Genomic DNA, 24,035 nt, shown 5'->3' with positions numbered 1-24,035 from the left:
CAGATCCCTTTGTATTCGCAGATGAAGATGCAGACCGGATACGGGTTACGGATGACCTCAGTAAATTGAGGGGTGATACCCCCATTAATGTTTACTATAAATTGTTGAATTTACATAAAAAAGAGATCGATTACCATTTACATGCAGTCTATCTCTCAGGTTATCACCGTAAAAAGTACATACCAAGGGGTTTTAGAGTGAAAAACGTCCCCACATTAGGTAGACAAAACATGGATTTCTGTAGAAAGTGGTGATCAATACTGAACAAATGCTCCTATGACCTTATGTTATTGGTCATAGAAGAGGTCTGTAGACTTGAACATAAAATTAAAATAGAGCTTGAGGCCACTAAAACACAGAGCTACCATGTTTTGTTGGATGATAAAACCCAGGATTGGGTAACTAAACTTGATACTATGATTGCTAAGTACAGAGGTGAGTTGGTCGCATTTAAACACAAAAAATTGAACACAGTTGAGAATGACTACAGAGATAGACGTTTGTATAGGTGGTTGTATGGCAAGGAGGATCTCCCTATGAGATCAAGGCGTAGAAACCCACGGGTACGCAATAATCTTAGCTTAGTTGACACTAGTGGCGATTCATCAGACAATGAAAGGAATACTGTTGATACAATGGGTAATAGTGAGGGACTTACATCTAGTCAGTCACAGTCTTTTTCTGGGGTTGCCACCAGGTCAGCGGCGAAACCACCGCTGGCCGGAAATCTAAAAGACACAGACACACGCACGTCAGGCAAGGTAAACGCAAACCGCAAAAAGCAGCCCAAAAAGAAGTAAGTATTGTATATAATTTGAGCAGTCGGCCTTTGAATGATGTGGAAATTTCAGTTTTGAACCGTGGGTTATCTTTCATTCCCACGCCTAGATGTGATAGATTTGACTCCATTGTGGATATCCACAAGCTACAGAGACAGCTCAAACTAAAAGATCATTTTAAGAATGATACTCAAGGTGTGATAACTAAATTTAAAAAGCCATCATCATTTGAACCTGTAAATACACATCCCTCCATTAAGAATTTTACCAGAATGTTATGTAATGAGATTCCTGATAAACTTCCTTTTTCCACTTATCCGAATTTAAATTGGGATGAGAGGAATGCCATTAAATCACTAAGCAATGATAATAGCATTATTAGAAAAAAATAAGTCCAAAAAGTCGCCAATGTAAATAAAAGTCCAAAATTTTATTCAGGATACATATCCAAGTAATTAAAATAATATGAAGGTAACATCAAGGGATGGTGGAAGATACAAAATAAGTCTTACATGTTTCGGCCAAATGTAGCCGTAATCATAGACATAATTTGGTACAGGTGTCACCCTTATTTACACAGGTAAAATGTTCCTCATTGGTTAAAACATAAAAACACCCCTCCCCTTCCATCCCCTACAGGTGAACAAAGCTTAACCCTTAACACTTCACAGAGGTTAAATCTAGGTGTTATAGGTTGAATAAGTAAAAGAACAAACATATTATCTATAAGGTTACCTCTAAATATATGATACAAAGCTAATTTAGTATAGATAATAATTCTTAGAACACCGAGCTGATTACAGGCAATAAATGAAAATATTTTGAAAAAGATTTTTTAGGATTACAAAACATCAAAATATATGATTGAATTCATAAGAATCATATTCAATACTATAAATCAAAATTCATGAAATGGTTAGCGAATACAATGTGATCACATAAATAAACCCATACATATTAATTAATATATAGTGTACCAACATATCGATCTAAACACCTTAGGTAAAAGTATGAACCAAGTCCCTAATCTATATCCATTAATAAATACCCATTGCCAATGATAGAGAAAATATATATACACACATAAAGAAATATTATGTTATGTTCGAAAATACATAATAATGTAATCTTAACTACTATCCTAGATCATCGAATCCTAGATAGAGAGAACAAGATGTAACAAAACAAAACAAAATACAATGATAAAAAAATATATATTTAAACTAACACTAGAAAAATAAATCAAATCTAAGACCCAAGTGTAAAAATTAAATAAATAAGTGGATATATATACACCAGTATCTGATAAATAATAAATAAATAAACCTTAACCATTTTAAACATTTATTCCCAGAAATTAATAATATCGTTTTCTGAATTAAATCCATGAGGGGTTAATGTGCGCATTTTGTTAATCCAATAGACCTCTTGTCTAGCAAGAATAGACCACCTATCTCCTCCCCTTGGGGGTCTATTAATGGTCTCTATTGCATTCCATTCAAAATCACGCACATCTCCACCATGAACTGTAATGAAATGTCTAGCCAACTCAGAACAATCAATTTTATTCTTTACATAGCCTAAGTGTTCTCGTATCCTGGTGCGGACATCGCGACTTGTCATGCCTATATATTGTAAATTGTGGCTCTTACATCCAATTAAGTAAACCACAAATGTGGTAGAGCAATTGACACATCCTTTCGTGTTATACTCATGTCCAGTGACATAGGATAAGGGCGGTTTCATAGTCCTACAGGATTATGTTGACTAAAGGGCTGAGGCCTACAGACAGCTATCTGACCCTAGTGTATATGTTAAACTCTCTGGGAATCCAATCAGAGCATTTAAGAAACATATTGATGAATGCCTTTATAGAGGTCATGAAGCAGGGCTACTGACAGAACAGGAACTTGAATTTCTAATTAATGATCACCCTAGAATATCGGTACTATATCTCTTGCCAAAAGTACATAAGACTTTGGACCATCCCCCTGGCAGACCCATTGTATCTGCCAGGGACTCCTTGCTATCCAATTTGGCCATCTATATAGACTTCTACCTTTCTACCTCCAACCAGTGGTCAAAGGAACATCAGCATATTTGCAGGATTCCCCAAGTTTATTGAATGTCCTAAGGGACTATACTACATTACATGAGGATGATATCCTGGTCACCATGGATGTAGACAGCCTCTACACCTCCATTCCCCACGGGGGGGGGTGGCAGCGATCAGGTCCATGGTGACTGGGAACCCCCTATATGAGGGTCCTCCTATTGAATTTTTATGCGAACTACTTACCATGTGCTTAGAGAAAAACTTTTTTAAGTTCGAGAATGGTTACTTCTTGCAGGTGTCAGGGACGGCCATGGGTTCAAACATGGCACCCACATATGCCAATCTATATATGGCTTGGTATGAACAGACTTTTATGAGGCCATTTGCTCATCCCCACATCAGATATTATGTACGGTACATCGATGATGTGTTTCTGGTGTGGGGGGGTAACAAAGAGGAGCTCCAGGAGTGGGTGACATGTTTGAACACCATGGACTGTCCCATAAGGTTTAAGTTAGAATATAGTAATGAAACCATACATTTCCTGGATCTTAACATATACAAGATCATGTCTGAGGATGGTTGCTCCTTTGGTACTTCGTTATATACGAAGCCAGCCGACCGTAATTCCTTGTTAGAAGCAAGAAGTTTCCATCCCAAGCATCAGAAAATGGGGATAATCACCTCTCAACTTATGCGGGTCATTCGTAACAATAGTGAGGTACCCACTATGATTGATCAACTAACCGTAATGGAAGAGAAGTTGGTAGCAAGAGGCTATGACAAAAGAATGGTCAGAAAGGTCAAGGATGAATTGCTAAAGGATCCCAAAGAAAAGGGACATGACAAGCCCAACATGGAAATTGAAAGGCTAAATTTTGTGACCACTTATACCCTGACCAGTGACATACTTAGGAAATCAGCACAGAAAAATTGGGCGATCCTGGAAACAGATCCAACTCTTCCTTTTCATAGGATGCAACCACCGAGGATGGTGTATCGCAGGGCTGAGAACTTGCGTGATGTACTGGTGAAAACCGATCCGGTGAAGTGCTACCAGAAGGATAACTGGCTGAAGACGTCCAAAAATGGATGCTACACATGCGGAAATTGTACTACTTGCAATACCATGATGAGGGGCCAGACATTCCAGCATCCGCATACGAATAGGCGATATACCATCTGTCACAGACTAACAATGCACTAGTACATATGTCATCTATATGTTAGTCTGTCAATGTTCTCTGGTATATGTTGGTAAAACAATAACAAGTTTCAGAGACAGGATGGCAAACCACCGCTGTGCAATACGTGAGGCATTAAAAAAGGGGGAATCGGAGCAACCAGTCGCCAGGCATTTTGCTGAATGTAACCATAGCTTATCAAGCCTGAGGTCAATGTTGATTGACCATGTACCACCACTAAGAAGGGGTGGCGACAGGGATAACTGGTTGTTACAAGTGGAAATGAAATGGATCCATATGCTGGACACATTGGTCCCTAGGGGGCTGAATACTGTCCTTGACTTTGGACCATTCTATAACAAATGAATCTTCAACTATACCTACCAATAATGGATGCATGCTAAGTTATCCAGAACTATTCACATGGATTTTCATCCTAGTGGGTCCTTACGGGTTTCTGATCATACTCCAGGTGGCATGATTAAATTTAGGTATAGATAAAAAAAATATATAGAATACAGAGGACGTAATAAAAAGGGGAGTAATGTATCTCAGGCACATGGATTAGATTCGTTCTGACTCAATACATGTAGATTTGCTAATATTAGATAAAAGAATCATTCAAATATCCCTGCTATCCATGATTGATGGATTTTTTAACTGTAATTACACTGGATTATGATTTTTAATGTTTTGCGCTCCTGTTGCATTATCTTCACTGTGAGCAATACGTGTTGCTGTGGTCAATAACTGTAGGCCAGTGTGTAGTGCCTAGTGCATTAATTGATGGGCTGTTATGCCTACTTACTTTTGAAACCGGGATCTATTAGCCCGGTATAGCTATGAGGTATTGTATACCGGTTGCTATGGTAACTTGATTGGGCGTGATTGGGTGACGTGATACCACGTGGTCACGCTACGCAGCAACGTCATGACGTCACTGCGCACACGGCTGATCGCGTACAGGAGCGCCAAACGATGATGTACATAAGGTTGTGTATGTTAAGGTATGATAGGTGAGTTGTTGGGCATTAAGTTGTCTATAACTGTTTTTGACATTTGACAAAGGTGTTATGTGAACCCCCGAAACGTTATGTCGTTTTAACCTTTGAATACTAATTAAAAGTTATATTTTATTGTGAACAGTGAGTGCCTTTTTTTGCCTTTGGATTTATATATATATATATATATATATATATATATATATATATATCCTCATTTAGTTTGAATCTTACCCATATTGAAGTTTTGAAAAAGGACTATCTTTCTGCCCTACGAATAAACAAAATAAATTTGATTTAATTAAAGACCCTCACCTTTTTGCGAGAAAAATAGTTTTTCATAACACTATGTATCAACATTCTGAGCAAAAAAAGATGAAGAAACACTAACTGTTTTAAAATCCCTTATTGATGAGAATGAAAGCAGTAATAAAAACACAGATAGTGGTCCAATCTTTCGAACTAACTTTAAAACTAAATCTACATTTATGCCCTCAATTGCACAGGTTCCTGTTGTCTTTTTATTTGTTAAAGCTGTTGAGAAAGAAATTGAAAAATTGCATGAAGATTTGGGTATGGTCTGATAATTTGACTTTTAAACAGAGACAGGCATTAAAAGAACTTAATACAGCAAAAGGGGTGGTTTATAAACCGGCTGACAAGGGCGGTAATTTAGTTATTTTAGATTAATCTAAATGAGGTTAAAAGACAATTGTTTGATAAATCACAATATGAGAGACTTCCTAGAAATCCAATAAATCAAATAAAGTTGAAACTTAATAGAATTCTAGAGGAAGCTAAAATTGAAGGTCTCATTTACCCTAACAAATTTAAATTTATGAACCCAGCGTGCCCAGTGATGCCAACCTTTTATATAATTCCTAAAATCATAAAAGTAGGTCTCATCCTCTGGGAAGACCAATTGTATCCGGAATTGGTGGAATCAGTGAACACATTGGGCAATATGTTGATTTTTTCTTAGGCCTTATCTCCTCTCCCTAAAGCTAGATGATTTGTCTGTTTCATCAAAGACTATTCTTGTGTCATTAGATGTGGAAAGTCTGTATTCTTCCATACCGCATGAGAAAGGAATTAAGGCTTGTGAACATTTTTTGAGAACTAGAGGACCAGACAGACACACAGCCTTTGTCATTGATCTCCTAAGATTTATTCTTGAAAATAATGTGTTTCAGTTTGACAACTCTATCTATAGAAAGGTCAGGGGGACAGCCATGGGGGCAGTGTGTGCGCCCACTTATGCATGTCTTCATCTAGGGGCATGGGCGTTAGACATTTTTGAGAAATTTGGTGCTATGTTTGACTCCCATGTGTCCCTTTGGATTAGATATGTAGATTATATTTTGATGCTCTGGGATGGCCCTCTGACCTGTCTACATGAGTTTGTCCTAGAGATGAAAAAGAATGATTGGAATATTTTCCTTACTTATGCGTTTAGTGATAAAGAGTTGTTTTTTTTTGGATATTTGTATTAAGAAAGAAGGTAATCTCATTTCAACAGAGAATTACTGTAAAAATACAACTACAAATAGCCTCCTGGAAGCATCGAGTAGCCATCCAGAAACTTTAAAAAAAGGTATTCCTTATGGCCAATTATTAAGATTGAAAAGGAATTGTTCCTCTAAGATAAAGTTTGAGTACCATGCAGATACTATGTGTAAACGGTTCATTGAAAGAGGTTATTCCCATAATCTAATAAAACAAACCTTGAATAAGGTAAGAAAATTAAATAGAAATGATCTTCTATATTCAAAAAAAGATAAAAAAAAAAGTGACAATAATTTAAGATTCATTACAACTTTTAATTGTCAGTGGCAAAATATCAAAGAAATACTATCCCAGAATTGGCATATCCTAACTTTAGACGATAAAATTGCAGAAAAAGTGGGAAGAAGTCCTCTTTTGACCGCTAAGAAATCTCCTAACCTAAAAGATAAGTTAGTAAGAAGCAGATTTGTAAGGTCAGAACCTGAAAGTAATTGGCTGAATAAGTACCGACAGGTAAAAGGCAATTTCCCATCTGGACACTGTGTATATTGTCCATATATGCTTAAATGCAAGTCCTTCTCAGCAAATACTGGTAGGCAGTTTGATATTAGGTGTTTTACTAACTGCAACTCTGGGGGGGTTGTCTATCTCTTACAATGCTCCTGTCCCCTGTTGTACTTTGGGGAAATGAAACAGATGTTTAAAGACAGGGTGCTGGAGCATAGAGATGACATCCTCTATGAAAGAGATACAAGTGTAGCTCGTCATTTTAGAGATGCACATAATGGTAGTACTACCTCTTTAAAATTCGTAGGGATTGATAGAGGAATAACAAATGGAATAGGACGGGACGAAAATAAATGTCTTTTAAATAAAGAAGCAAGGTGGACGTATATGTTAAAAACAGTGTCCCCCTACGGCCTTAATGAAAAAATTGAGTTTGGGTCATTTCTGGGTTAAACTTTTATCGTATCTTTGAAACTAACTTTTGACTTTGGAAAAAAAAGGGAAACAAATGACCCATTTAGATACTATGGGATTTCTGTTTAAATTCAAAATTGGAAAGGGAAGGTTATAATATTAATACATCCTCAATTTCAACATTCTCTGTCGGAGTTATTCAGGTTTATGTTATCCATTAGGTAGAAAGCTTTAGAAAGGTATCGTAAATGTTACTTAACAAAATATTATGTTTGACTATCCATTCACATTCTAGATCCTCCATCGAGGTTATGTTTTTCATAATTGATATGTACATGTTTAGATTGAATTGCAGCACGCAACGGGTTAGGATAAAGCAACTGATTTTTACTATACGTATCGCTCTTCATTTACTGTAAAGGCAATGTTGTATCGTAGCAATAAGGAGGCTTAGCCTGAGCTGCCAATGTTATTGGAAAGCAAGTATGTTCTAAGGCCACTCCCCTAACAAAGAGGACCAGCAAAAGCCTTGATTATGGAGTGACTAACAATCCTGACGAGGCCCCTTATTGCTCAGCATTGTGGGGCAAAACACGCGTTGACAGACATTTCAAACAGGATCAGCAAGCTGGGCACTTGTTATGAGAAGCGGTAGTGTCTAGCTGTCCGGAGGTGAAAACACAGAGGCGGAGATACTCTACCTATTAAAGTCAGTGTCCCTAGGAGCAAGGAGATGCGACTCTTTGATGGAATAGGTGAGCCAAGCACTGGATGTCGGAGGTAACTGTCCTGGTCCACTTTTCCTATGCCCTGTGAAAGTTTGATACCCGGACATAGCTGCACTTTTATAACACTTTCTACAACAGCTTGTTATAATTGTATTTGTCAATACTTACTTCTATATCTTTTGGATGTTTAAAGACAGGGTGCTGGAGCATAGAGATGACATCCTCTACGAAAGAGATACAAGTGTAGCTCGTCATTTTAGAGATGCACATAATGGTAGTACTACCTCTTTAAAATTCGTAGGGATTGATAGAGGAATAACAAATGGAATAGGACGGGACGAAAATAAATGTCTTTTAAATAAAGAAGCAAGGTGGACGTATATGTTAAAAACAGTGTCCCCCTACGGCCTTAATGAAAGAATTGAGTTTGGGTCATTTCTGGGTTAAACTTTTATCGTATCTTTGAAACTAACTTTTGACTTTGGAAAAAAAAGGGAAACAAATGACCCATTTAGATACTATGGGATTTCTGTTTAAATTCAAAATTGGAAAGGGAAGGTTATAATATTAATACATCCTCAATTTCAACATTCTCTGTCGGAGTTATTCAGGTTTATGTTATCCATTAGGTAGAAAGCTTTAGAAAGGTATCGTAAATGTTACTTAACAAAATATTATGTTTGACTATCCATTCACATTCTAGATCCTCCATCGAGGTTATGTTTTTCATAATTGATATGTACATGTTTAGATTGAATTGCAGCACGCAGCGGGTTAGGATAAAGCAACTGATTTTTACTATACGTATCGCTCGTCATTTACTCTAAAGGCAATGTTGTATCGTAGCAATAAGGAGGCTTAGCCTGAGCTGCCAATGTTATTGGAAAGCAAGTATGTTCTAAGGCCACTCCCCTAAAAAAGAGGACCAGCAAAAGCCTTGATTATGGAGTGACTAACAATCCTGACGAGGCCCCTTATTGCTCAGCATTGTGGGGCAAAACACGCGTTGACAGACATTTCAAACAGGAGCAGCAAGCTGGGCACTTGTTATGAGAAGCGGTAGTGTCTAGCTGTCCGGAGGTGAAAACACAGAGGCGGAGATACTCTACCTATTAAAGTCAGTGTCCCTAGGAGCAAGGAGATGCGACTCTTTGATGGAATAGGTGAGCCAAGCACTGGATGTCGGAGGTAACTGTCCTGGTCCACTTTTCCTATGCCCTGTGAAAGTTTGATACCCGGACATAGCTGCACTTTTATAACACTTTCTACAACAGCTTGTTATAATTGTATTTGTCAATACTTACTTCTATCTCTTTTGGATGTGGATGTGAAATAACTCTACACACTGTGAGACCACATAACTGGCATTGGAGGACGTTCTTACCTCGGCCTGCCAGCTGGTGTTACCTGGCATATATATGGGAATCACGCTGTAGTGATCACTGCGCCTAAGGGCTCTTCAACCTTGCAATTGGTGGGAGTGGCATACTTCCTAACAGAGACTTTTTATGGTTCATGAGTGGACATTTAATAGCGATCTAATAGGCAATATACATTCTGGTTATGTGTCCCCAATAATTAGTAGTTCTGTTATTTAGGTATGTTTTCTTTGTAACATCTCTCACTTTGCAATATTTGAATTTTTGCCTCACTTGAAAATGATTTCCACAAGCATCTAAATAATGTCTTTTGGAGGTAGCGTCCACTGCAGTGGTTAATATTTGTGTTGACATGAACTTATTTCTGTTGTGGATTGTCTTGTAATAAATCAGTTGCATTCTATCTGACCTGTGCGTGCATGTTTTTCTTGGGTCCTAAACTATCCCTCAGCCGAATATCTACATATTAGATTTAAAGGAGTTGTTCTTTGAGTGCTGAAATCCCCTACTATATTTGCAGCATCTCATATAGCTCTGCTGTGTAATTCTTTTTCTTTGAAATACTGGATTAATATTCAAATATAGGGGTCTGCACCATGTCTAATACAAGCTTAATTGCTGTATTGACTATATTCATTTATCCAGAATAAAAGTCCCCATCCCATTTATTGAGGAGGGTCCTGGATTTCCTCTCCCATAATTTATTTGTTTAAATGATATATATATATATATATATATATATATATATATATATATATATATATATATATATATTTGACAAAGTGGGAAGCAAATGCTAGGAATGGGAGCTGGACGGATACAGTAAAAAGTATATATACTCACCCTACAAAGAACCATAAGGTTAGTGGTGCAGACCCTTATAGAATATATTTCGAGAATTACAATAGAAAGAAAAGAAACCATGAAAATACTTGTTTCTCTAAAGACAGGGAATGCAGCACTCTTTTAGATCTAAATAAACAGCTCCAAATTTTTAAAGTGAGCAAGGTAACAATTTATTGGCATAGGCAATTGAATATTTTGACACACTGCATCCTCCAATGACACTTTGCTACAATGTAAAGTAGTGAGTGTAAAGCCTGTTTAAAAGTGTAAATTTGCTGTCCCCTCAAAATAACTCAACACACAGCCGTTAATGTCTAAACCGTTGGCAACAAAAGTGAGTACACCCCTAAGTGGAAATGCCCAAATTGGGCCCAATTAGCCATTTTCCCTCCTCTGTGTCATGTGACTCGTTAGTGTTACAAGGTCTCAGGTGTGAATAGGGAGCAGGTGTGTTAAATTTGGTGTTTTTGCTCTCACACTCTCATACTGGTCACTGGAAGTTCAACATGGAACCTCATGGCAAAGAACTCTCTGAGGATATGAAAAAAAGATTTGTTGCTCTACATAAAGATGGCCTAGGCTATAAAAAGATTGCCAAGACCCTGAAACTGAGCTGCAGCACGGTGGCCAAGACCATACAGAGGTTTCACAGGATAGGTTCCACTCAGAACAGGCTTCGCCATGGTCGACCAAAGAAGTTGCGTGCACGTGCTCAGCATCATATATAGAGGTTGTCTTTGGGAAATAGACATATGAGTGCTGCCATCATTGCTGCAGAGGTTGAAGGGGTGGGGGGTCAGCCTGTCAGTGCTCAGACCATACGCCGCACACTGAATCAAATTAGTCTGCATGGCTTTCATCCCAGAAGGAAGCCTCTTCTAAAGTTGATGCAAAAGAAAGACTGCAAACAGTTTGCTGAAGACAAGCAGACTAAGGACATGAATTGCTGGAACCATGTCCTGTGGTCCGATGAGAACAAGATAAACTTATTTAGTTCAAATGGTGTCAAGCGTGTCGGCAACCAGGTGAGGAGTACAAAGACAAGTGTGTCTTCCCTACAGTCAAGCATGGTGGTGGGAGTGTCATGGTCTGTGCCTGCATGAGTGCTGCCGGCACTGGGGAGCTACAGTTCATTGAGGGAACCATGAATGCCAACATGTACTGTGACATACTGAAGCAGAGCATGATCCCCTCCCTTCGGAGACTGCGCCACAGGGCAGTATTCTAACATGATAATGACCCCAAACACACCTCCAAAACAACCACTGCCTCGCTAAAGAAGCTGAGGGTAAAGGTGATGTACTGGCCAAGCATGTCTCCTAAACCCTATTAAGCTTCTGTGGGGCATCCTCAAACCGAAGGCGGGGGAGCGCAAGGTCTCTAACTTCCACCAGCTCTGTGATATCATCATGGAGAAGTGGAAGAGGACTCCAGTGGGAAACTTTGAAGCTCTGGTGAACTACATGACCAAGAGGGTTAAGGCAGTGCTGGAAAATAATGGTGGTCACACAAAATATTGACACTTTGGACCCAATTTGGAGATTTCGACTTAGGGGTGTAGTCACTTTTGTTGCCCATGGTTTAGACATTAATGGCTGTGTGTTGAGTTATTTTGAGGGGGCAGCAAATTTACACTGTTATACAGGTTATACACTCATAACTTTGAATTGCAAGTGACAGCATTCAACGTGCTTAATAAGGTTAAGGAATCAGGTACTCCAAGTTTTTTTTTTTTTTTTAATTTTTATTGAGGTTTAAGTACAAGTGTACAATAAAAAGGTATACGATGAGCAAACAAAAAGAAAACACAACATATGAATGCAATACAGTTAGAAGGCTATGCGTACATCATATTAAAATAACAGTAATCTTTGGATAAGTAGTATTGCTCTATAAAGGTTAGGGGAAAAATGTGGTGCTCATTGTTAATGGTGGGTATTATTCTACTTATACACCCTCTAAAATGAATTAAGGAGGCCACACTTGGACCTCAGATGTTTGAGTGGTAATACTATTTATAGAAGGTGTCTGGAAATGAATAGGTCACTTATGGACCTCATCTTGTAAACCTCATTTTTTTATTTTTATAATACTTTAACTCAATAGGCCACTATTGGACCTAACCTATGTATTAACTCAATGTGGAACCTAAGTGGAAAGAAAAAAGAAAACTATGTAGCATATTCAATTAGTAGATAATATTAAAAATTGTGAAAGTGCGACATAGACGAGATTAGCCGCTTATTTAACCCTCCTAAACTAGGAGGTATATTGAGGTGTGGGGGGGAGGTGGTAGTATGGAGGTGATAATCAGAATATATAAACAGAGCACTAGATCTGTGTGAAGAGTGTCGAGGGCACATGGATTGCTAGAGGGTGACTAGGAGCAGGTTAATTGTATAGTGGGTCAATGCTATGTCCTGCATAAAGAAGCTTAGGGGTCTTAAAGTAATAACTTTGACACTAGGTAAATAGATAATTTGCAGTGCAATAAAACTATATAAACTACAGGGCCAGCCTGCGATAGTAAGCATGCAAGATGCGTAGATGATAGGTTACCTATAGTAGTATATAAGTTCTGATAAGAAACAAAAGTCTAGAGCTACCTGCAAGGGTTTATGTATATATCTAATAAAGAATATTGGTATTCCCCATCTAACCAATTGGTCTCTTCTCCACATATATGTTGTCTATGCCATCTATAGGAATGCAGATGAGGAGGCTCAGGGATCTCGGCCGCAGACACCCAAGCCTTAGGAGCATTCAGGATGGTAGGGGACAGCATAACACATTTTGTTGCAATCCTCGAAGTCAATTAACCATATAGGGTGTGCAAGGAAGTGTAAATGTAAATATATATATATATATAAGATCTATAGGCGGTCAGCTGGATCCTAACTGACAGCCAACATAAGATACCCATGTGTTTATAAATGAGGCATGATAAATACTATTGTCTAACACTTCAATAACAGGAACACATCTGAAAGTCTTTTCATATATAACTTGCAAATACAGTCATCAACATTATAAGATAAGAGACCCACAAGTCAGAATGCTGTAAAATTGTAAAGAACTTTCAACCCTCCAATATTTATGCGTGAGTACCTATGTCCCTATTGCGCAGAAGCAGTTTAAAAGAGAAAAGAGGTTTTATAGATTTAGTGTGAAGTGATGCGCTTGGCTCTCCCAACTAGCCAATCTTAATATACTACCTCCTTCCTAGATAGTTCAAATATGGTATAAAAATAGCAATAAGGGTAGATGGCGCTAAAAAGCAATTGGGTAACTAAATAGTGGTATATAGTGAGGGATAATTCTCAAAACTCTCTTCTAAATTTAGACTATATCTAGATAGTCACAATTTTCCAACAAACTGATTCCCACTCTGTAGTTCAATCAAATCTATAACAACTTTTATTATCAGTATTTTTGAACAATTTTGCTCTAATAGACCAACTTGTACAGTAAAATTTCTTCAAGCTTTCATAATGCAAATAAATCTAAAATCATATATATTAACTGACTGTCAGCTTTAAAACATCTTAAAAAACGTTTGATAGACACAATATCTCTAAAATTCTTGCTACAGTGACTGCTTCGTTTCTATGCAGTTAGAAAACACGGCTCTAATGTTTCAAATGTAAAACATATTCACAGTGATAAATGACAGTGGTATCTCTTTAAATTTTTTATTTTTTTTTGCCTGCAGGCTGTAACGTTTTTTCAGATAGTACAGTCTTTCCTTTGTATGCTGTTTTCACAGACAATTGATGCAGGTGCTTTTAAGTTGCAAATTACAGTCTCTGCTTCTATTAGCAATTGGTGTGGGTGTATTTCTTTAAAAAACTTTGTGCTCTGAGACGAGGTTATTATACAGTTCAGAGTATAATAAAATATTGGTTCTTGTGATTTATGGGAGGTAGCTCCCTTACTCTTAATCTATTTCAGCCTCTTTGTGTTCAGATGATTTCTCACCTCTTTGGCTGCCGTCTGCAGGAAACTTTAGGTGTATATACACTCTCACCTGCTTTTGGCTTTTCCTTCCGGCTGGTCTTCTCCCGCTGAGACACGCTGTGCACTGCACGTCTCAGTCTGCTGGAAAACTTTGTGTGGTTCTTCACTTGCGCAAGCCTTACTTACCACAATCGGACTCCCATCCAAGGAATGAAGATGCAATAGTTGCTCTGCTCTTAAGTACCAAGTACGCAGAGTTTCTCCTTTCAAGTGTCTTTCTGTTACCTCTCACAGCAGCTCGCATACAATCCTTTCTACGCGTTTCACCCTTTCACTCAGGGCTTTTTCAAGATGCTGTATGCTGCTTGTTGCTCTCCTTAAATACACCTCAAACACACCTGTAATTGCTAAGTTCACTCCTCCTTTTACCTGGAAGTCTTTCAACAGTTAAAGTGTGATCTTTGTATATAATCATATACCGCTGTCTTTGTGCTTTTTATTTATACCAGGCTGTTAATTATTCATTCTAAATTGAAAAGACTCATAAAATAGATAAAAATGTTAACATATTAGTTGTCAACCTAGTTTTGAAGCATATAAAAACTGAATCTCTAAATTAAAGTTTCCTAAAAATTATGATCTATCCGGTATTGAACCCTTGTCTCCACGGTCTGAGGATGCAGAGTTCCCTCTGAGCTATAATTGCTCTTATGCTTATTATGATCTTTCATTCATTAAATCTGATTTATTTTTGTTTTGTATACCCTAATGTTTTATTAGGCCTACTGTGATTAGCTTCCTTATTTTATTTGTTCTAATACATAAAAAATATATATAAAAATATTTTTCAGAAAAGATATGTAGTTCTTATTTGGGATTGTACACGGGTCTCCTCATTCCTAAGTTTACATACCATAAACTCCTTCTCATTCTCTCTCTCTTTTCTAGGTGTCCTTATCTTATATGATTTTCTTCCTTTTTATTTTTGCTTCCTTCTAACTATAGAGACTTCTCCTCTCATATAAATGTCAGAAAATTTGTTAGAAATCTAACATTAAAAAGATATTTTTTTAAAAATCCATTAGAAAACTATGTGACTTAAAATGAGGGCAATAAGAAGGAAGATAACTTCGAACATACTTCCCTCAAAATTAGATCCAAGTTTTACCCAAGTCAAGAAAAGGGAAGTAACCTCTTTCGAGAAGATTAACCAAAAAAGAAAATAAAATATTAAAAGAACTCCAAAACAATAAAGATATTACTATTAAAATGGTGGACAAGGCTGGAGGAATAGTAATTCTATATAGTGACAAATACAGAGAAGAAGCAGAGAGATTATTAAATGATAAAAAGACATATAGAAAATTAAAATTAGACCCAACGAAAAAGTACCTAGAAAAACTAAGTAAGATTATAGACAAAGGCAAAGAGAAAGGTATATTAACAGAAAAAGAGTATTTATATGTAAAACCACAGTTTCCAGTTATACCTATATTCTACTACTGGTCCGAAAGTACACAAAAATCCATTAAATCCACCAGGAAGACCCATTGTGTCGGGGATAGGATCCCTCACTGCCAATCTATCAGAGTATGTAGATAAATTCCTCCAAAAGTACGTGATAAATTTAAATTCATACTTGAAAGACTCTACCAGTGTTCTGAAGATTTTTGAAGACTTAAAATGGGATGAGAATTATCTATTGGCCACTTGCGATGTGGTTTCCCTGTACACAAATATAAATCACAATTTAGGAATAGAGGCAGTAGATTCCTAAAGAAAGATAAAGACATCTGTAAAGAACAAAGAGAATTTCTTGTTGAAAGCATAAGGTTAATTTTAGAGCACAACTTTTTTTCATTCGATTCCCAATATTATCTACAGGTAGAAGGAACCGTAATGGGTACGAGGTTCACACCGAGTTACGCAAATTTATTTATGGGAGATTGGGAGAATAGATTTCTCCAATTTTCAGAGCTCGGTGCGAACCTCGTGCTATTCAAGAGGTATATTGACGATATTATAATCGTCTGGAATGGAAGTGAAGAATCATTAATAAATATATTTGAAATGATGAACCATAATGATAGAGGTTTAAGTTTCTCCTATCAAATTAGTAAAGTGCAAATGACTTTTTTGGATTTTGACATAAGAGTGGAGGATAATAATGTAGTCACAAAAACACACTTTAAACCGACCAACTCCAACAATTATATTCATGCCTCAAGTAGCCATTTAAACAAATGGAAAAATAACATACCAGTGGGGCAATGTCTGCGAATCAGAAAAAACTGCACAAAGTTGAGTGATTTTGAGACACAAATTGAAACATTAGAAGAAAAATTTAATGAAAGGGGCTATAAGAAAGATGTTGTGAAAAAAGCGGTTACGAGAGCAAGGGATACAGATAAGAACTCTTTACTCACATATAAAACCAGGAATAGGGGTAAGAAGGAAGATTTTGATGTGGCTTTTATTACACAATATAATGACGATCATCATACAATAAGAAAAATTTTGAGAAAACATTGGCACATAATCAAAAATGATCCTATAGTAGGGGACAAATTACCTCCTTATCCGAAAATAGTTTATAAAAGGGCAAAACATTTAAAATCATTACTTGCACCTAGTGAGTATAAGAGGACAAATGTAAAAAGTAAATAGAAAGATTTATGGGGAAGAGAGGTAAGTGGATTTTATCCATGTATCTCCTGCAAGTCGTGCAAACATAGCACGAAAAAGAAAAATATTATTGTGCCTGGAACAGTTCTTTTAATATTTCATTTTCTTTTTTGGTTAAATTCTTCTTAATAGGTCTCCCTGTACAGTCTTTTTACCATCTTCTCGAAAGTTTCGAGGTTACTTCCCTTTTCTTGACTTGGGTAAAACTTGGATCTAGTTTTGAGGGAAGTATGTTCGAAGTTATCTTCCTTCTTATTGCCCTCATTGTAAGTCACATAGTTTTCTAATGGATTTTTAAAAAAATATCTTTTTAATGTTAGATTTCTAACAAATTTTCTGACATTTATATGAGAGGAGAAGTCTCTATAGTTAGAAGGAAGCAAAAATAAAAAGGAAGAAAATCATATAAGATAAGGACACCTAGAAAAGAGAGAGAGAATGAGAAGGAGTTTATGGTATGTAAACCTAGGAAGGAGACCCGTGTACAATCCCAAATAAGAACTACATATCTTTTCTTAAAAATATTTTTATATATATTTTTTATCTATTAGAACAAATAAAATAAGGAAGCTAATCACAGTAGGCCTAATAAAACATTAGGGTATACAAAACAAAAATAAATCAGATTTAATGAATAAAAGATCATAATAAGTATAAGAGCACTTATAGCTCAGAGGGAACTCTGCATCCTCAGACTGTGGAGACAAGGGTTCAATACCCAGATAGATCATAATTTTTAGGAAACTTTAATTTAGAGATTCAGTTTTTATATGCTTCAAAACTAGGTTGACAACTAATATGTTAACATTTTTATCTATTTTATGAGTCTTATATCAATTTAGAATGAATAATTAACAGCCTGGTATAAATAAAAAGCACAAAGACAGCGGTATATGATTATATACAAAGATCACACTTTAACTGTTGAAAGACTTCCAGGTAAAAGGAGGAGTGAACTTAGCAATTACAGGTGTGTTTGAGGTGTATTTAAGGAGAGCAACAAGCAGCATACAGCATCTTGAAAAAGCCCTGAGTGAAAGGGTGAAACGCGTAGAAAGGATTGTATGCGAGCTGCTGTGAGAGGTAACAGAAAGACACTTGAAAGGAGAAACTCTGCGTACTTGGTACTTAAGAGCAAGAGCAACTATTGCATCTTCATTCCTTGGATGGGAGTCCGGTTGTGGTAAGTAAGGCTTGCGCAAGTGAAGAACCACACAAAGTTTTCCAGCAGACTGAGACATGCAGTGCACAGCGTGTCTCAGCGGGAGAAGACCAGCCGGAAGGAAAAGACAAAAGCAGGTGAGAGTGTATATACACCTAAAGTTTCCTGCAGACGGCAGCCAAAGAGCTGAGAAATCATCTGAACACAAAGAGGCTGAAACAGATTAAGCGTAAGGGAGCTACCTCCCATAAATCACAAGAACCAATATTTTGTTATACTCTGAACTGTATAATCACCTCATCTCAGAGCACGAAGTTTTTTTAAAGAAATACACCCACACCAATTGCTAAGAGAAGCAGAGACTGTAATTTGCAACTTAAAAGCACCTGCATCAATTGTCTGTGAAAACAGCATACAAAGGAAATACTGTACTATCTGAAAAAACGTTACAGCCTGCAGGCAAAAAAAAATAAAAAATAAAAAAATTAAAGAGATACCGCTGTCATTTATCACTGTGAATATGTTTTACATTTGAAGCATTAGAGCCGTGTTTTCTAACTGCATAGAAACGAAGCAGTCACTGTAGCAAGAATTTTAGAGATATTGTGTCTATCAAACGTTTTTTAAGATGTTTTAAAGCTGACAGTCAGTTTATATCTATGATTTTAGATTTATTTGCATTATGAAAGCTTGAAGAAATTTTACTGTACAAGTTGGTCTATTAGAGCAAAATTGTTCAAAAATACTGATAATAAAAGTTGTTATAGATTTGATTGAACTACCGAGTGGGAATCAGTTTGTTGGAAAATTGTGACTATCTAGATATAGTCTAAATTTAGAAGAGAGTTTTGAGAATTATCCCTCACTATATACCACTATTTAGTTACCCAATTGCTTTTTAGCGCCATCTATTGCTATTTGTAAAAGAGAAAAGACACATTTAATCAGCAGCACGCTGCTGTGAGCTGTTGTGCAAAGGTATGAAGTAGTTATAGCTGTGATAATATAGTCAAACTTACCATAGAGTAGCCTATTTAGCAGTAACATTACACACAGAATATCCGCTCCAATAACATCACGCTAGAGCAAAAGTACATCATTTACACATGAGCTCACAGCCAACCCCACATTACTGTAGAACATTTAGCTAGATTGATACATACAGTATCTATAGTATAAACATTTTTTTAAAACATGGTATAGGACCCAAATTAATAAACAATCATATGGGCTGTATTGAGCACCCAGAAACAGGCATAATGAGCAATACAAACATAAGAGACCATGTTGCAATAAAGGTATGGGCAAACGACAATAGGGGAAAAATGTAATGAAGGAGAGTCTCGGCATGACATTTAGCTCAGTAGAGCAGTCAACAGAGCTACTGTTATATGTTTAGACAGGCATTAACTCTTAAAGAACAATTATAGAGTAAGGGATCCATCATATAAACCTGTTGTGCCAATCATAACCGTTCAGTGTTAAAGAGAATAGCGTGTCCATGTCCCGGGATAGGCTGTAATGGGAATCCAAACTTAGTAGGTGGCCAAACAGACAAGTGTCCCTAGTGGAGCTGTCGGGTTTAAACATTCTTATGAGCTATATAGAGCACAGGCATACTGGACAGTGCAGATATAAGAGACCAGATTGTGAAAAGGTTATGGGCAAACGGCAGCAGGGGGAAAATATCATGGGGAAAAGTCTCGGTCTCAACCAATGCCTGCTTTCCCAATGTCCACACCATGTAAGGAGAATGATTCGGGAGCAAGACAGAAGTATAGATTCCATTGAGTTACCCTTCTCCATCCTTGCTTAGGGCTCTGCTGACTCGGCTCTACATCCTGCTGTAGTACTGCTGTCTCGGCGTTAAACTTGTCATCAGCTATATCTAGCAAGTGCTCTCCCTCCTGAAGTGTTCCACAGTGTTGCATGGCCCGGCTAGTAGAGATACCATTGCAGGTTTTCTTCTCCGTTATGCCAGCATCCCGCTCTGCCATAGATGGTGAGATAGGCTCAGTGAGATCAGACTGCCGAGACTGCCAGCCGCCACCACTGTCAGAAGCTGCGTATAGCTTGCCTGCCAAGCTAGCGTGGTGGGTTTCAAGTATGTGCCTCAGCTCCTCTAGGAAATAGGACGAAGTCTGCATATTGCAAGCTGGACAGGAAACCTTGAGGAAAAGTAGATTCTCAACTCCCTCAGAGCTAAATAGACGGCGAGAGGCCTGCAAATAAAATGTAGCGTCCTCAAGATGGCGGCTCTCTCTCCCTGCTCAATGGTATTAGAGAGTGGTGACGGCCAGGTATAGTCTCTCCGGGTCCCTAAAAGTTCATAGCAAGAAAATACCAGCTCTTGGGTCTATTCACAGCAGTTTTGGTTAGAAAAGGGTTGCTGCGGAATGTGAAAAACGCCTAAATTAGGATCTTGGGCCCGGGAGCTGCACCAGAACACGTCTAACCAGCTATGCAGTTGGCTCCGCCCTTGAACTCCAAGTTTTAAAAGTAAAAAATCTTTATTATTATGCAAAGTTAAAAATCCAAAATAAGGACACAGCACACACAACACTTAGTGTACACAGCTGACGCGTTTCACGCCCAAGCAGCATTTCCTCAGAGCTGATTTTTCACTAGACACACATGACTATTTAGCAGTTAGGAGTTGTTGTTAACAGCCAATCACATTATTCAGCATCCAATTTGTCAATAGTTCATGCAAATACCCTCTAACTGCTAATAACTAATAACAAAATTTACAAGAAAAAACTTTATACATATAATTCATATATAAAAAAACATATATATCTTATACAGAAACAAAACACTTTAAAACTAAAAAGTGGATTCATGACTAAGTTCTAATGCCAAATAATATAATATAATTAGTATTCATAATATAGATGAGCGTATCTGTGTAACCTCGGGTGACATTATCTTACAGTAGATCTGGTTGTTTCTCAATAACAGCAGTAGATCTGGTTGTTTCTTAATAACAAGCATAACTCTATTACACATATAAAAATATGAATGAGAGAGTCATACATCATTTTACCATTTTGCAACCAACACCTACAATTATGCTGCTTCACCTCCACAGTGACCTGTCCTGGATTAAGAATAGGTATCTCATAGCTATTAGAACCCTTTGTACAGTTATTTTATATCACTCCGTGCTTATTTTGAATATGTTTTTATTTTCATTTTTTTTTAATTATTTCTCATTTTTATGTTTACGAGTCTAATGGCACTGTTCTTTCTTTTTCTAATTATTTATACAAATTATTTATATACAAATAGTTGTGTGATATGTTTCATCACACAACTATAGCGGCAACAAAATCATACCTAAGTATGGTCTATAAACAACTTTATATCACTGATCTTGTTCATACCATACGGTTTTCCTGTTTTTAAGGTATATATCCAAAAGACCTCCCGTTTACTTAGAGCAGCAAATTTGTCTCCACCTCTAAGGCCAAGGGAAACACATACAATACCATGGAAGCTGAACGCATCCAATTGTGAGCCATGTGGAGCAAAATGTTTTGCTACCGGTGTTCTCTGTATTTCAGCTTCCAGGGATAGAAGATGCTCCCTAATCCTGTCCTTCAAAAATCTAGAGGTTAACCCTACATATTGCATATTGCAAACATTCAGCTAGATTTCGAGTTTTACGTTATGAGTGAAAAAGCATCGTTATGGGTTATAACGCTGCTTTTTTCACTACCGCTGCTATTAAGAATCTTGTCAAAAAAGCTGTACCGCACACTTTTTTGGCCGTAACGCAAATTAACTTAAGCAATTTGCGTAAAGTCTTTTTTCAATGGGACTTCCATTGCATTGATATTACAAGCTTTTCTAGAAGGCCTATCCCGCAAGATTTGTAACGCAATCTAAAGTCAGTAGTTATGAGTTTTATGCTACAGCTGTAACATAAAACTCATAACTAAAGTGTTAAAAAGTACACTAACACCCATAAACTACCTATTAACCCCTAAACCGAGGCCCTCCCGCATTGCGAACACTAAAATAAAATTATTAACCCCTAATCTGCTGCTCTCGACATCGCCACCACTATAACAAACATATTAACCCCTAAACCGCCGCACTCCAGCATCACAAACACTAGTTAAATATTATTAACCCCTAATCTGCTGCCCCTAACATCATCGCCACCTACCTACATTTATTAACCCCTAATCTGCCACTCCGGACATCGCCGCCACTATACTATATATATTAACCCCCTAAACCTAAGTTTAACACTAACACCCTTACACCAACTTAAATATAATTAAAATAAATCTAAATAAAAATTACTATGATTCCCTTAATTATTCCTATTTAAGACTAAATACTTACCTATAAAATAAACCCTAAGCTAGCTACAATATAACTAATAGTTACATTGTAGCTAGCTTAGGGTTTATTTTTATTTTACAGGTAAGTTTGTATTTATTTTAACTAGGTAGACTAGTTACTAAATAGTTATTAACTATTTACTAGCTACCTAGATAAAATAAATACAAATTTACCTGAAAAATAAATCTAACCTGAGTTACACTAACACCTAACCTTACACTACATTTAAATAAATTACAATTATTAAATACAATTACCTAAATTACAAAACCCCCCTACTAAATTACACAAAATAAAAAACAAATTATCAGATATCTAAACTAATTACACCTAATCTAATAGCCCTATCAAAATAAAAAAGCCCCCCCCCCAAAAATAAAAAACCCTAGCCTAAACTAAACTACCAATAACCCTTAAAAGGGCATTTTGTGGGGCATTGCCCCAAAGAAATCAGCTCTTTTACCTGTAAAAAAATAATACAAACAACCCCCCAACAGTAAAACCAACCACCCACACAACCAACCCCCCAAATAAAACCCTAACTAAAAAAACCTAAGCTCCCTGTTGCCCTGAAAAGGGCATTGGATGGGCATTGCCCTTAAAAGGGCATTTAGCTCTTTTTCAAGTGCCCAAACACTAACCTAAAAATAAAACCCACCCAATAAACCCTTAAAAAAACCTAACACTAACCCCCGAAGATCCACTTACAGTTTTGAAGACCAGACATCCACCCTCAACGAAGCCGGGAGAAGTCTTCATCCAAGCGGCAAGAAGTCCTCAACGAAGCCGGGAGAAATCTTCATACAAACTGGCAGAAGTGGTCCTCCAGATGGGCAGAAGTCTTCATCCAGATGGCATCTTCTATCTTCATCCATCCGGCGCAGAGCGGGTCCATCTTCAATACATCCGACGTGGAGCATCCTCTTCTTCCGGCGGCTCTTCTGGAATGAAGGTTCCTTTAAGTGACATCATCCAAGATGGCGTCCCTTGAATTCCGATTGGCTGATTGAATTCTATCAGCCAATCGGAATTAAAGGTGAAAAAATCCTATTGGCTAATGCAATCAGCCAATAGGATTGAGCTTCAATCCTATTGGCTGATTCAGTCAGCCAATAGGATTGAGCTCGCATTCTTTTGGCTGTTCCAATCAGCCAATAGAATGCAAGCTCAATCCTATTGGCTGATTGGATCAGCCAATAGGATTGAAGCTCAATCCTATTGGCTGATTGCATCAAATAATTTGTTTGTTTTTTTTGTGTAATTTAGTGGGGGGTTTTAATGTAGGCAATTGTATTTAATTTAGGTAATTTATTTAATTGTAGTGTAAGGTTAGGCTAACATAGTAACATAGTAACATAGTAGAGGAGGTTGACAAAAGACCGAAGTCCATCGAGTTCCACCTATACAAATCTAAAATATATACAAAAAGCTCCAGTTAAGCTTAAATAATCCCATTATAAGGTGACCCATTTAAT

Source organism: Bombina bombina, chromosome 1, assembly GCF_027579735.1.
Source record: "Bombina bombina isolate aBomBom1 chromosome 1, aBomBom1.pri, whole genome shotgun sequence".
Lineage (NCBI taxonomy): Eukaryota > Metazoa > Chordata > Amphibia > Anura > Bombinatoridae > Bombina > Bombina bombina.
Note: the sequence above shows the minus strand (reverse complement) of the source record.